Genomic DNA, 14,291 nt, shown 5'->3' with positions numbered 1-14,291 from the left:
AGAGAAGAAGGAGAAATAGAAGGGAGGAGGAGAGACAGACAGAGAGAGAACAAAAGCAGCTTCATTTTATTACTGGAAGAAACAGGACAAAAGTCATCAACTTTTTATCCTCTTCATTTCTTCACTCTCCTCTCAAAACAGTATCTTTTGGACTCTTGACCAGAAAAAGTAGCTACAGATAGCTTGGAGGTAGACATAAATATGTTTTTTGCCCAGTATAAGTAACCTTGTCTTGAATATCTTCTCTGACATTTAAATATTTTAGTTTTTCTCCCAGGAAGACCCCCTCCTTATACATTTGTATGTAAAAGTCTTATAACTATAGGCAGATAGGTGATATAATCAATTGAGTATTGGACTTGAAATAAATTCAAATTCTACCTGAAACATTGATTGTATGACCCTGGGCAAGTTGTTTAACTTCTTAGCTTTGGCTTCCTCATCTATAAAATGGGGATAATCTTTTTTTTTAAAGATATTTTATTTTTCAAATACATATAATAAAAATATCAATGTTTGTTTTCTAAAATTATGAGATCCAAATTGTCTCCTTCCCTCTTTCCCTTCCCTTCACCCTCTCAGAAATGGTAAGCAATTTGATCTGGGTTAAACATGTAAAATTAAAATGATATTACAACCTATTTTACAGGGTTGTTGGGAGGATCACATGAGATAATAGATGTGAAGAGTTTTGGAAATTTTAAAGCATTATATAAATAAATGTGCTAGTTATAATTATATTCATTCTCTCCCCTCCTCACAATAACCTTATGAGGCAGGCACCACAAGTATTAATATTCCCCATTTATAGATGACAAAACTGAAGCTTAGAAGTTACTGGCTCAAAGAAGTTAATAAGCAGCATTAATAAATGGTGGAAAGATATGAATAGACATTTTTTGAATAAGAAATTAAAAGTATATATAACTATGTGAAAACATGCTCTAAATCATTATTGATTAGAGAAATGCAAATCCAAACAACTGCGATATCTCACATCTATCAGATTGGCTAAAATGCTAAAAGGGCAAAATGAAATATTGGAGGGGATATAGGTGAATGGGTCATCAATACATTATTGGTGGAACTGTGAATTGATCTGACCATTTTGGAGAGAAATGTGGAATTATACCCAAGGACTATTATGTATACTTTTTGATTCAGCAATACCACTATTATGTTTATTTCCCAAGGTGATCAAGGAAAAAGGAAAGGACACCATATATTCTAAAATATTTAGAGAGACTCTTTTTGTGGTGTCAAAGAACTGGAAACTGAAGGAATGTCCATTAATTGGAGAATGGCTTGACAAGTTGTGTTATATGATTACAATGGAATACTAGTGTGTCATAAGAAATGACAAACAAGATGATTGGGGGGATGGGGGGTGGGGGAGAACCCTGGAAAGAATTATACGAAGTGATGCAAAGTGAAGTGAGCAGAACCAAGGGAACATTGTACATAGTAACAACAATAATATATGATAATCAACTGTGAGTGAATTAATTCTGATCAACTATTATCAATAAGGCAAGGATCCAGGACAACTCCAAGGGACCTATAAAGGAAAAAGATATCTACTGCTATAGAAAGAGTGAATATCAATGCAGATTGAAGCACATCATTCTTCACTTTAATTCCTCTCTGAAACTTTCTCTAGTATAAGCAATATATGCCTTGTTTCATAACATGATGAACAGAAAAATATGTATTCTATGATAATATATGTATAATTTGTATCATATTATCTGCCTCCTTAGGGAGAGAATAGGAATTACAAAATGTCAGAAAACAAATAGCAAAAATTATATCAACATGCAATCTGGAAAAAAAATTAAAAAGTAGCAGAGTCAATATTTGAATTAAGGTCTAGTCTGGATTCCTACTTCATACCAGACTCACATTGTCAGTTAGGCAATACATAAGTATTAAGTTACTCATTAGGTGCAGGCCCTGTGCTAAGAGTTTGGGATTCAAGAAAAGAGCCAAAAAAGACCCTCTCTTCAAGGAGGTTACATTCTAATTGGGAAGAGAACATGTAAATAAAAGGATGCAAACAAGAATTAAACATTACAGGAAGGTAAGGTGAGAGGGGGATTAAGGACAAGAATAATTTCAAACAAAACAAATTTGCTTTTCTTAAAGGGAGGACTTAAAAGGGGGAAAGAGAAAATCAAGGACTTGACATCTAAGGAGGAAAGGATTGGCAAAAAAAATGTTGTATAAACATAACAGAATATGATTGCATTGTAAGAAATAATGAGATTATTTCAAAGAATATTGAGTAGTATATACTGATTAAAGGTGACTGAGAAGAACCAGGAGAACTACTTAGCAATATTGTAAAGAAAAAAGCAACTTTGAAAGTCTTAAGAATTCTGAACCAGTGACCAACTATACCTCCAGAAGATCTAGGAGAAATCAAGTTTCCCTATTTCTGACAGAGGTGATGAACTCAGAAAGGAGAAAAAGGTATTCACTTTTAGATATGGCCACTGGGTATTTTTATTTTGCTTAACTGTGTATTTGTCACACGGGTTTTCCCCCCTCTGCTTTTAATTGCGGATGAGGAATTTGGAGAGGAAATAGAATTTAGAAATAATGATGCTAAAAAAAGAAAGAAGGCCATTGAAACATTTTTAAAAATTCACAGAAGAGAACAGAAGGAAGTTTAGAAAGAATACAAATAAGATGGTTTTGAAAATAACATGTGGAATTTATTATATATTTCATCCAAGTTCCAAAACCCATTGGCAGGGGACTCTCCTCATTTTTTTGCATGAGGGTTTGCTTGATTTAGTGAGCATTTTAGTTTTCTTTGAGTTGTTTGCGTCTTTTGGGAAAACTTGTGGCTTCTAGCTTTGGAAGAGAAGATGGAAGATTCCAACCTCAACTTCAGGGTGCTGAAAGGAAAGTACTCTGGAAGAAGCCAACACAAGAAAAGCTGGTGGTTTTATCTTGTCTCTACTCCCAGCTTGCTACACTAGACACTTTGGAGACCTTCCCATTGGAGGTATATCTTTCCCTTGGTTGAGCTAATTCCTGGGGGGAAATTTTGTATTCTGTATTTTATTCTTCAATTTTTCTGATTTCGGTTTTGCTATTGACTTGGATTAATGGGCTTCTTTGCTGTTTACTAAATGTGTTCATGGTAGAGCTGGGAAAAGAGGGGTTTAGTCTTGGATGTAAGTGGATACTCATTAAGAAAACTTTAATCGGGGGACTTCCGGTTAAGATGGCGGCTTAGAGAAAGCTAAAGCTCAGATCTCCGGAAAACCCTTCCCGACCAATCTCAAACGATAAGCTCCTAAGGCGCCGAAATTCAAAACGATCAACAGCACAGACCCTGGGAACCCTCCTCCTGGACCTGGACCCGGTTCAAAAGGTACGGCTCCCCTTAAAAGCCAGAACCCGAGATCACTCGGACCTCAGGGGTAGGAGCGCAGAGTCCAAGGCTCCCGGAAGCCGCAGCCCGGCCGGCTCAGAGAGCAGGGTCCTCGGAAACAACAACCCTCAGGGCCTTCTACAGTCCCGGTGAAAGTTACTGCCTGGGGCTTCCGCTGCAAAGAGCTGGTCAAAACAACAGCAACCCTCAGGGCGGGCAAGACAGCCTCACGGGCTGGATCCTGCTATCCAAGTCTCAGTGAAAGTCTGTGCTCTCGGAGCTTGGGGAAGCGGCAGCCCATCCCCCCGCAGGCCGACGAAACAGCGAGCCGGGGGGAGAGTGTGGCCTCGTGGTCCGACCCTTCCATTCCAGTTCCAGTGAGGCATATTCAGTTTAACCCAGGGAAAGCCCATAGAACTATCTGCCCAGGACTGCCTCTGAACACCAGAAAGAGACAAGAAAAACTAATCCTCCACATTCAGAGATGACAAACTCCACAGAACCACAGAAGCCCCAAAATACCAAGAAAAATAAGAAGAAAGGGGCGACTTTGGACACATTCTATGGAGCCAAAATACAAAATACAGAGCAGACAGAAGATAATATAAAAGAAAATGCTCCAAAACCTTCCAAAGGAAATGGAAACTCTCCACAAACCTATGAAGAATTTGAATCAGAAATGACCAAAAAGATGGAAGCCTTCTGGGAGGAAAAGCTGGAAATAATGCAAAAGAAATTCACGCATCTACAAAACCAGTTTGACCAAACTGTAAAAGAAAACCAGGCTTTAAAGGCCAGAATCAGGCAGCTGGAAGACAACGATCGTGTAAAAGAGCAAGAATCAATAAAGCAAAGCCAAAATACCAAGAAATTAGAAGAGAACATAAAATATCTCACCGACAAGGTGATAGATCTGGAAAATAGGGGGAGAAGGGATAATTTAAGAATAATTGGACTCCCAGATAAGCCAGAAATAAACACCAAACTGGACATGGTGATACAAGATATAATCAAAGAAAATTGCCCAGAGATTCTAGAACAAGGGGGCAATACAGCCACTGACAGAGCTCACAGAACACCTTCTACACTAAACCCCCAAAAGACAACTCCCAGGAATGTAATTGCCAAATTCCAAAGCTATCAAACAAAAGAAAAAATCCTACAGGAAGCCAGAAAAAGACAATTTAGATATAAAGGAATGCCAATCAGGGTCACCCAAGACCTTGCAAGTTCTACTCTGAATGATCGTAAGGCATGGAACATGATCTTCAGAAAGGCAAGAGAGCTGGGTCTCCAACCAAGAATCAGCTACCCAGCAAAACTGACTATATACTTCCAAGGGAAAGTATGGGCATTCAACAAAATAGAAGACTTCCAACTTTTTGCAAAGAAAAGACCAGAGCTCTGTGGAAAGTTTGATACCGAAAATCAAAGAGCAAGGAATACCTGAAAAGGTAAATATTAAGGAAAGGGGAAAATGTTATCTTCTTCTTTTACTCAAACTCTCTTCTATAAGGACTACATTTATATCAACCTATATATACTAACATGTGGGGAAAATGTAATGTATAAATAGGGGGTAAAGAAAGACCAAATAGAATAATCATTCTCACACAAAGATTCACATGGGAAGGGGAGGGGAAGAAAACTCCTATAAGAAGGAGAGGAAGAGGGGGGGGGGGGTTACTTAAACCTCAATCTCAGGGAAATCAGCTCTGAGAGGGAAAAACCTCCAGATCCATTGGGATCTTGAATTCTATCTTACCCAACAAGGGTAAGAAGAAGGGAAAACCAAGGGGGGGAGGGGGAGAGGGAGAACAAAAAGGGAGGGAAAGAGAGGGGGGAGGGGGAGGGAACAAAAAGGGAGGGACTAAAAAGGGAAACATCAAGGGAGGGGACAAGGGGGACTGTTTCAAAGTAAATCACTGGACTAAAAGGTAGAGCCGAAGAAGAAAAGGTTAGAATTAGGGAAGGCAATCAAAATGCCAGGGAGTCCACAAATGACAATCATAACTTTGAACGTGAATGGGATGAACTCACCCATAAAACGTAGACGAATAGCAGAATGGATTAGAATCCAAAACCCTACCATATGTTGTCTTCAAGAAACACACATGAGGCGGGTTGACACCCACAAGGTCAGAATTAAAGGATGGAGTAAGACCTTCTGGGCTTCAACTGATAGAAAGAAGGCAGGAGTGGTAATCATGATATCTGATAAAGCCAATGCAAAAATAGACCTGATCAAAAGGGATAGGGAAGGTAATTATATTTTGTTAAAAGGGACTATAGACAATGAGGAAATATCATTAATCAATATGTATGCACCAAATAATATAGCACCCAAATTTCTAATGGAGAAACTAGGAGAATTGAAGGAAGAAATAGACAATAAAACCATACTAGTGGGAGACTTAAACCAACCATTATCAAATTTAGATAAATCAAATCAAAAAATAAATAAGAAAGAGGTAAAAGAAGTGAATGAAATCTTAGAAAAATTAGAATTAATAGACATATGGAGAAAAATAAATAGGGATAAAAAGGAATACACCTTCTTCTCAGCACCACATGGCACATTCACAAAAATTGACCATACATTAGGTCACAGAAACATAGCACACAAATGCAGAAAAGCAGAAATAATGAATGCAGCCTTCTCAGATCACAAGGCAATAAAAATAATGATTAGTAATGGTACATGGAAAACCAAATCTAAAACCAATTGGAAATTAAACAATATGATACTCCAAAACCGTTTAGTTAAAGAAGAAATCATAGAAACAATTAATAATTTCATCGAGGAAAATGACAATGGCGAAACATCCTTCCAAACCTTTTGGGATGCAGCCAAAGCGGTAATCAGAGGTAAATTCATATCCCTGAATGCTTATATTAACAAACAAGGGAGAGCAGAGATCAATCAATTGGAAATGCAAATGAAAAAACTGGAAAGCGATCAAATTAAAAACCCCCAGCAGAAAACCAAATTAGAAATCCTAAAAAGTAAGGGAGAAATTAATAAAATCGAAAGTGATAGAACTATTGATTTAATAAATGAGACAAGAAGCTGGTACTTTGAAAAAACAAACAAAATAGACAAGGTACTGGTCAATCTAGTTAAAAAAAGGAAGGAAGAAAAGCAAATTCACAGCATTAAAGATGAAAAGGGGGACAGCACCTCCAATGAGGAGGAAATTAAGGCAATCATTAGAAATTACTTTGCCCAATTATATGGCAATAAATACACCAATTTAGGAGAAATGGATGAATATATACAAAAATACAAACTGCCTAGACTAACAGAAGAGGAAATAGAATTCCTAAATAATCCCATATCAGAAATTGAAATCCAACAAGCCATCAAAGAACTTCCAAAGAAAAAGTCCCCAGGGCCTGATGGATTCACCTGTGAATTCTATCAAACATTCAGAGAACAGTTAATCCCAATACTATACAAACTATTTGACATAATAAGCAAAGAGGGAGTTCTACCAAACTCCTTTTACAACACAAACATGGTACTGATTCCAAAACCAGGCAGGTCAAAAACAGAGAAAGAAAACTATAGGCCAATCTCCCTAATGAATATAGATGCAAAAATCTTAAATAGGATACTAGCAAAAAGACTCCAGCAAGTGATCAGAAGGATCATTCACCATGATCAAGTAGGATTCATACCAGGGATGCAGGGCTGGTTCAACATTAGGAAAACCATCCACATAATTGACCACATCAACAAGCAAACTAGCAAGAATCACATGATTATTTCAATAGATGCAGAAAAAGCCTTTGATAAAATACAACACCCATTCCTATTAAAAACACTAGAAAGCATAGGAATAGAAGGGTCATTCCTAAAAATAATAAACAGTATATATCTAAAACCAACAGCTAATATCATCTGCAATGGGGATAAACTAGATGCATTCCCAATAAGATCAGGAGTGAAACAAGGATGCCCATTATCACCTCTACTATTTGACATTGTACTAGAAACACTAGCAGTAGCAATTAGAGAAGATAAAGGAATTGAAGGCATCAAAATAGGCAAGGAGGAGACCAAGTTATCACTCTTTGCGGATGACATGATGGTCTACTTAAAGAATCCTAGAGATTCAACCAAAAAGCTAATTGAAATAATCAACAACTTTAGCAAAGTTGCAGGATACAAAATAAACCCACATAAATCATCAGCTTTTCTATATATCTCCAACACAGCTCAGCAGCAAGAACTAGAAAGAGAAATCCCATTCAAAATCACCTTAGACAAAATAAAATACCTAGGAATCTACCTCCCAAGACAAACACAGGAACTATATGAACACAACTACAAAACACTCGCCACACAACTAAAACTAGACTTGAACAAATGGAAAAACATTAACTGCTCATGGATAGGACGAGCCAATATAATAAAAATGACCATCCTACCCAAACTTATTTATCTATTTAGTGCCATACCCATTGAACTACCAAAATACTTCTTCACTGATTTAGAAAAAACCATAACAAAGTTCATTTGGAAGAACAAAAGATCAAGGATATCCAGGGAAATAATGAAAAAAAACACATATGATGGGGGCCTTGCAGTCCCTGACCTAAAACTATATTACAAAGCAGCAGTCATCAAAACAATTTGGTACTGGCTAAGAAATAGAAAGGAAGATCAGTGGAATAGACTGGGGGAAAGCGACCTCAGCAAGACAGTATACGATAAACCCAAAGATCCCAGCTTTTGGGACAAAAATCCACTATTTCATAAAAACTGCTGGGAAAATTGGAAGACAGTGTGGGAGAGACTAGGAATAGATCAACACCTCACACCCTACACCAAGATAAATTCAAAATGGGTGAGTGACTTAAACATAAAGAAGGAAACCATAAGTAAATTGGGTAAACACAGAATAGTATACATGTCAGACCTTTGGGAGGGGAAAGGCTTTAAAACCAAGCAAGATATAGAAAGAATCACAAAATGTAAAATAAATAATTTTGACTACATCAAACTAAAAAGCTTTTGTACAAACAAAACCAATATAACTAAAATCAGAAGGGAAACAACAAATTGGGAAAAAATCTTCATAGAAACCTCTGACAAAGGTTTAATTACTCATATTTATAAAGAGCTAAATCAATTGTACACAAAATCAAGCCATTCTCCAATTGATAAATGGGCAAGGGAAATGGATAGGCAGTTCTCAGATAAAGAAATCAAAACTATTAACAAGCACATGAAGAAGTGTTCTACATCTCTTATAATCAGAGAGATGCAAATCAAAACAACCCTGAGGTATCACCTCACACCTAGCAGATTGGCTAACATAACAGCAAAGGAAAGTAATGAATGCTGGAGGGGATGTGGCAAAGTAGGGACATTAATTCATTGCTGGTGGAGCTGTGAACTGATCCAACCATTCTGGAGGGCAATTTGGAACTATGCCCAAAGGGCGACAAAAGAATATCTACCCTTTGACCCAGCCATAGCACTGCTGGGTCTGTACCCCAAAGAGATAATGGACACAAAGACTTGTACAAAAATATTCATAGCTGCGCTCTTTGTGGTGGCCCAAAACTGGAAAATGAGGGGATGCCCATCAATTGGGGAATGGCTGAACAAACTGTGGTATATGTTGGTGATGGAGTACTATTGCGCTAAAAGGAATAATAAAGTGGAGAAGTTCCATGGAGACTGGAACAACCTCCAGGAAGTGATGCAGAGCGAGAGGAGCAGAACCAGGAGAACATTGTACACAGAGACAAACACACTGTGGTATCATCGAACGTAATGGACTTCTCCATTAGTGGTGGTGTAATGTCCCTGAACAACTTGCAGGGACCCAGGAGAAAAAAACACCATTCATAAGCAAAGGATAAACTATGGGAGTGGAAACACCGAGAAAAAGCAACTGCCTGAATACAAAGATTGAGGGGACATGACAGAGGATAGACTCTAAATGAACACTCTAATGCAAATACTATCAACAAAGCAATGGGTTCAAATCAAGAAAACATCTAATGCCCAGTGGACTTACGCGTCGGCTATGGGGGGTTGGGGGGGGGAGGAAAAGAAAATGATCTATGTCTTTAACGAATAATGCTTGGAAATGACCAAATAAAATATATTTAAAAAAAAAAAAAAAAAAAAAAAAAAAAAAGAAAACTTTAATCAACTGTTATGCTTGAACCTGAAAACCATATCTCCTAAACAAACAATATTTAAGGGAGTAGGTAGACAATACTAGCCCCATACCTCCTTTCTTTCTGAGGAGAGCAGAGTGACCAAACTTTTAGCTCCATCTCTTACTTCCCCTTCTGGCAGGAATTTAAATCCCTATGGGAGAAGGGTGGGGGAAGAATAGGTTAGAGATGTCTTTTGTGCCTCCCTTCAAGTCATACAACAACATCTTGGTTTTCTCTTGTGGTTTCAAGAAACTGTAGCATGTCTAGCAGTCACACACACGCAGAGGAAAACCATCTTGGTAGATAGACTAAACCAGGTTGGAGGTAGCTCACAGGCTTTAAACCTCTTAGTGAACTGTGGGATGATGCCTATTCCAAGTGTATGAAGGCATCTCCCAGCAGATTGGGTGGGACAGGCACAATTTGTGCCAACAGCCATGAAGGTAACTAACGAAAGCTTAGAGCTTGGTCAGACATCTAACACACCAAGGTGATCTACTCCATTAATGCTAGTAATTCTGATTTTTGTCCAGCCACTGGACTTTAATGATTGGAAGAGAGTGAGGCTGAGGAATTGGTTTAACTCCGCCTTATTTAAATCCATTGCATACACAAGTCAAGACATTAAGGTGAGGGAGAGGGTTAATAAATGAAGGGTTCCTATTTTATAGTTTGATTATGTTTGCTTCAGTCTTTCAATAAAACTCTCCTATTTTAATTTTCATGTCCACAAAGGCACTTGGTGTCATTATATGAAATAGGATCTCTTGGTGACTTCCCTAAATTTTCTGGGTAGAATCTATTTACAAAAAATGAGAAATCCCCAAGAATAAGTCTGAGCCTTTCACATTGTGAGCAATTACATATGCTTGTTGTTGGTGTATAGGAATTCTAGCTTCCTGAAAGTAACACCAAATAAACCTTGGGTGGAAAACTCATAGGACAGCTAGGTGGCTCAGTCAACAGAGTCAAATCCAGCCTCATACACTTACTAGGTGTGTGACCTGGGGCAAGTCACTTTACTTTGTTAGTCTTAGTTTCTTCATCTATAAAATGAACTGGAGAAGGAAATGGCAACCCATTCTAGTAACTTTGTCAAGAAAATCCTAAAACAGGGTCACAAAGATCCAAAAATGACTGAAACAACTGAACAACACAGAACTCAGATTTTTGAAAGCCTGCTTCAGGCGGCCTTTAGTAACTTCTGGTTAAAAATAATTTGTTTGGCTTTTGTAAGCAAGAGTTGTCCAACTATGTGACACTTGCTTTATTTGGAAGTTCTAATCTGCAGTTAGTCCATTTCAAATGGGCCTTTTTGAACAGACACACACACCCCTTCCTTGAACACTGTTCTAAAAAAAGACAATGTTATGTCAACATGTTTTTCAGTGTTCTGACTTACCTTTCACTACTCTAACTTTCAGCTCTTCTCATGGACTGTTTCCTTCCTTCCACTGAAGATGAAACATAACATCTTAAGTTCTCATTGCTTGCCACATATAATTTCATTGCTTTTTTCTACACCATTGAAATGGTGACCAGAATTCAATCTTTCTCACTGACTTTCTGTTCAAAAAATAAACTTTTATTGTTATCTTTTGTTTTTACATCTCCCCTTTTACCCCCTGCATTACTCCTCCCAAGTCCATCTCATATATTTTGAGTAAATATATGTTTTATTGTGTTACTGGGTCTAATGTAGCTAGGAGATAAACTTTCAGCACTAGCTGAACAAATTAAAGGCAATCTGTATTTTTCTATAACTTCAAAAATATGGTTTTTGATTTTTCGTTTTGTAAATTCATTAGAGTGGAAAAATGTTATTGGTGGCATGCAACCCTCAGGGATCCTACCCACTTTTTAATGAGATCAGGCTTCCTTGTTTAGCTGCCTATCCCTCCTTCCTCCTGTCACTTGATGAAGGGAACCTGGAATAACCATTTGGCTGCAACAAATAAACCCTAGGTGTTTTAACAGTTAAAAACCTCTATGAAATTTAATCAAAAAGAAAGGAGAAAGATACGGCTATCAATTTGGTGCTTTCTTTTAAAAATGTTATTTTGGTTTCAATTTTTTTATTATTTTGAATTTGAATTTATTATCTTGACTGTTGTTTAGTGGTTTTTAGTTGTGTCCCACTCTTCATGGGTCCATTTGTGGTTTTCTTGGCAAAGATATTTTGCTGTTTCTTTCTCTAGCTCATAGAAGACGAAACTGAGACAAACAGGGTGTAAGTAATCTCTCCAATGTCATCTGAAGCTAGATTTGAACTAATGAAGCTGCGTCTTCCCCAATCTAGGTCCATCACTCTGTCTACCATAACACCTTTACTGCCCCCAAAACGAAATAAACAAATAAAAACAAATATACTTGAATAAATATAAATACCAAGAATAGGAAAAACATTTTATAATAAATAATGAGTTGCATTAAGACCAGATTGCCCTTTTAAAGTACATATTCAGTTCAGCAAATTAGTTCCAAGGCTACCTTACCTGTCTATATTGCTCTCTGAAACTTTCTGATATCTTCTATACATTTTCTTTAATTATTTTATTGACCTTCCTTTCTTTCTTACCTTTTTGAAACATGATTATTACTATCCCCTCCTTCCAGTTCTCTCCATCAAAAAATGATCATGATGATGGATAATGACTGATAACAACCATAGGCCAACTTCCCATATAACACTTTAACAAATGCAAACAAACCAATTGGCTTAGAAAATACTCTAGGCCATTATCTCTCTGTCAAGAAGTGTGGGTCCCATGAAGATATGGTTGGTAACTACTGATCAGAATTCTTATGTGTTTCAAAGATGTTTTCCTTTACATTGGTGTTACATAAGTTAAACTCTTGCTTCTGTGGACCTTACTCTAAATCATTTTATATAAAAATTTCTTGGTTTCTTTAAAACTTTTGGATTTTCTCATGCATGGGATAATATATATCTCATCATTGCATTTTCTTATGGTGTACTATTTCTTACAATAATAATATTTCATGGCTAGATTATTTGCCATTCCCCAATTCCTTAGTTTTTATTTATTTGCTATAGTAAAAGTGCTATTATAAATATTTTAAAATATATATTTTCTTTCCTTTCTTTTTTATCTCCTTTGAGTATAAGCCTAGAGTTAATAAGGTATAAATTTAAAGGTTTACAGGTATAAGTCTATAATTTGGTCAAAGGGTATTCACATTTTTTGTTACTTTTTGGATTTAGTTCCAGATTGTATTCCAGAATGGTTGGACCATTCACATTCTAACAAATAGTTCTTATATTTCTTTCTTCTAGCATCCTCTCCAACAATTGCCATTTTCCTTTTTCTCGTTGCCATTGCAAATGGCTATAAAATATGTTCTGGGATAGACCTAACCCAAGCCATTTTCCAGGTCAGTAGTTTATATTCCATATTGGAATAAAATGAGACAATCTTAGGTCATTTGACAGCAATAGGAAATTTACTTAACTATAGCAAGAGAAAGACACTCAATAAGTATATGATATAGATTTAAGACATCTTAAGTTATTTCAGCTGAATGAAGAATCTTTGAGAAAGTTGCCCATTGTGGTCTGCCAGTAAACCATCAGAGCTGTTTTCCATTTAATCACCTGTGATTCTCTTTATATTCTTTTTTAAAGTTAAGAACTCTTTCCCTCTTCATATTTGTGAAAAATCTTTTCTGATTCTCCAATTTGTTTGTAATGGGAACTATAATACCTAATTCACATATCTATATGAAACTTTTTTGTTGAATATGGTGTCAGATATTGGTGTAAATCTGAGTTCTGGCAAACTGCTTTCCATTTTTCCTACCGTGTCAAAAAAACATTGAGTCATTATCCCTGTATTTGAGGTCATTAGGTTTTGAACAGTATCCTTTTATATACATTTGCTTCTAGATCTTTTGTTCTTAGTCGGTCCTGCTAATGACGATATTTATTGGTTTATCTAGTACTGCTATATTTCTTAGGATTTCTTTGTATATATTCAATCATTTTATGTTAAAATTTTGTTAGCCTATAATTTAATAGTTTAGAAAATTTGTTTCCTTTTCTTTTGTTGTGAATTTTTCTTCTTGATATTGGTAATTCGGTTTCTCTTTCAATGTTCAGATTAGCTAAAAGTTAATCTGTTTTATTAGCTGTGCTAACTAGTTTTGCTTAATAATTCAAATATTGTTTCTTGCTTTCAAGTTGCTTAATCCTTTACTTATTCTCAGGATTTCCATTTTTGTGTTGGGAATTTTTTATTGGTTTTCTAATTTTCTGAATGTCCAACTTATTTATCTATTTTTCTCTCTTTTCTTGATGAAAGTGATTTTGAATATTAAATTTCTTCTAAGGAAGGAATACTTTGGCTGCATCCCAGAATTTTTGGAATGATTTATTTTTGTAATTTTCTTTGATGATATTTTCTATTGCTAACATGATTTTTGGTTCAGTAATTCTTTTGGACTAGGTTATTTAGTTTCCATTTAAATTTGACTAATTTCTTTCGAGGCCCTTTATTCATTATCATTTTGATTACAGTGTGCTCAATAAAGGATATATTCAATAAAAGCTATTTCTGATTTTCCGCATTTATTTTTTATAAACTTTATTTTTTATTGTTTAACTCATTCAGTTTTGTAAAGATGACATACACAGTGAGAAACATATTATATATATATATATATATATATACTTTTTTCTATTCCAACTCAATATTCACCAGAG

General features: G+C 36.1%; 1 protein-coding gene and 1 long non-coding RNA gene across 8 annotated transcripts in view; one reads left to right on the top strand and one right to left on the bottom strand.

Moving 5' to 3' along the window:
- LRRC30 (leucine rich repeat containing 30) overlaps positions 1-14,291 on the top strand; it is a 126,395-nt gene that overhangs the window by 36,907 nt on the left and 75,197 nt on the right. The window contains exon 1 of one of the 7 annotated variants that reach the window (XM_056823681.1): positions 12,893-12,964. The exons of the other annotated variants lie outside the window; for them this stretch is intronic. The gene's annotated coding sequence lies outside the window, so the exon portion shown is untranslated. Of the gene's footprint in view, positions 1-12,892; positions 12,965-14,291 lie in introns of those variants that run through there. 7 annotated transcript variants of the gene reach the window in all.
- The window catches only part of LOC103101106 (uncharacterized), a 43,286-nt gene that overhangs the window by 11,438 nt on the left and 17,557 nt on the right, over positions 1-14,291 (bottom strand). The gene's annotated exons all lie outside the window — the stretch shown is intronic.

Source organism: Monodelphis domestica, chromosome 3, assembly GCF_027887165.1.
Source record: "Monodelphis domestica isolate mMonDom1 chromosome 3, mMonDom1.pri, whole genome shotgun sequence".
Classification (NCBI taxonomy): Eukaryota; Metazoa; Chordata; class Mammalia; order Didelphimorphia; family Didelphidae; genus Monodelphis; species Monodelphis domestica.
The sequence above is the reverse complement of the archived record's forward strand: the minus strand, read 5'-3'. Positions and strand labels throughout refer to the sequence as shown.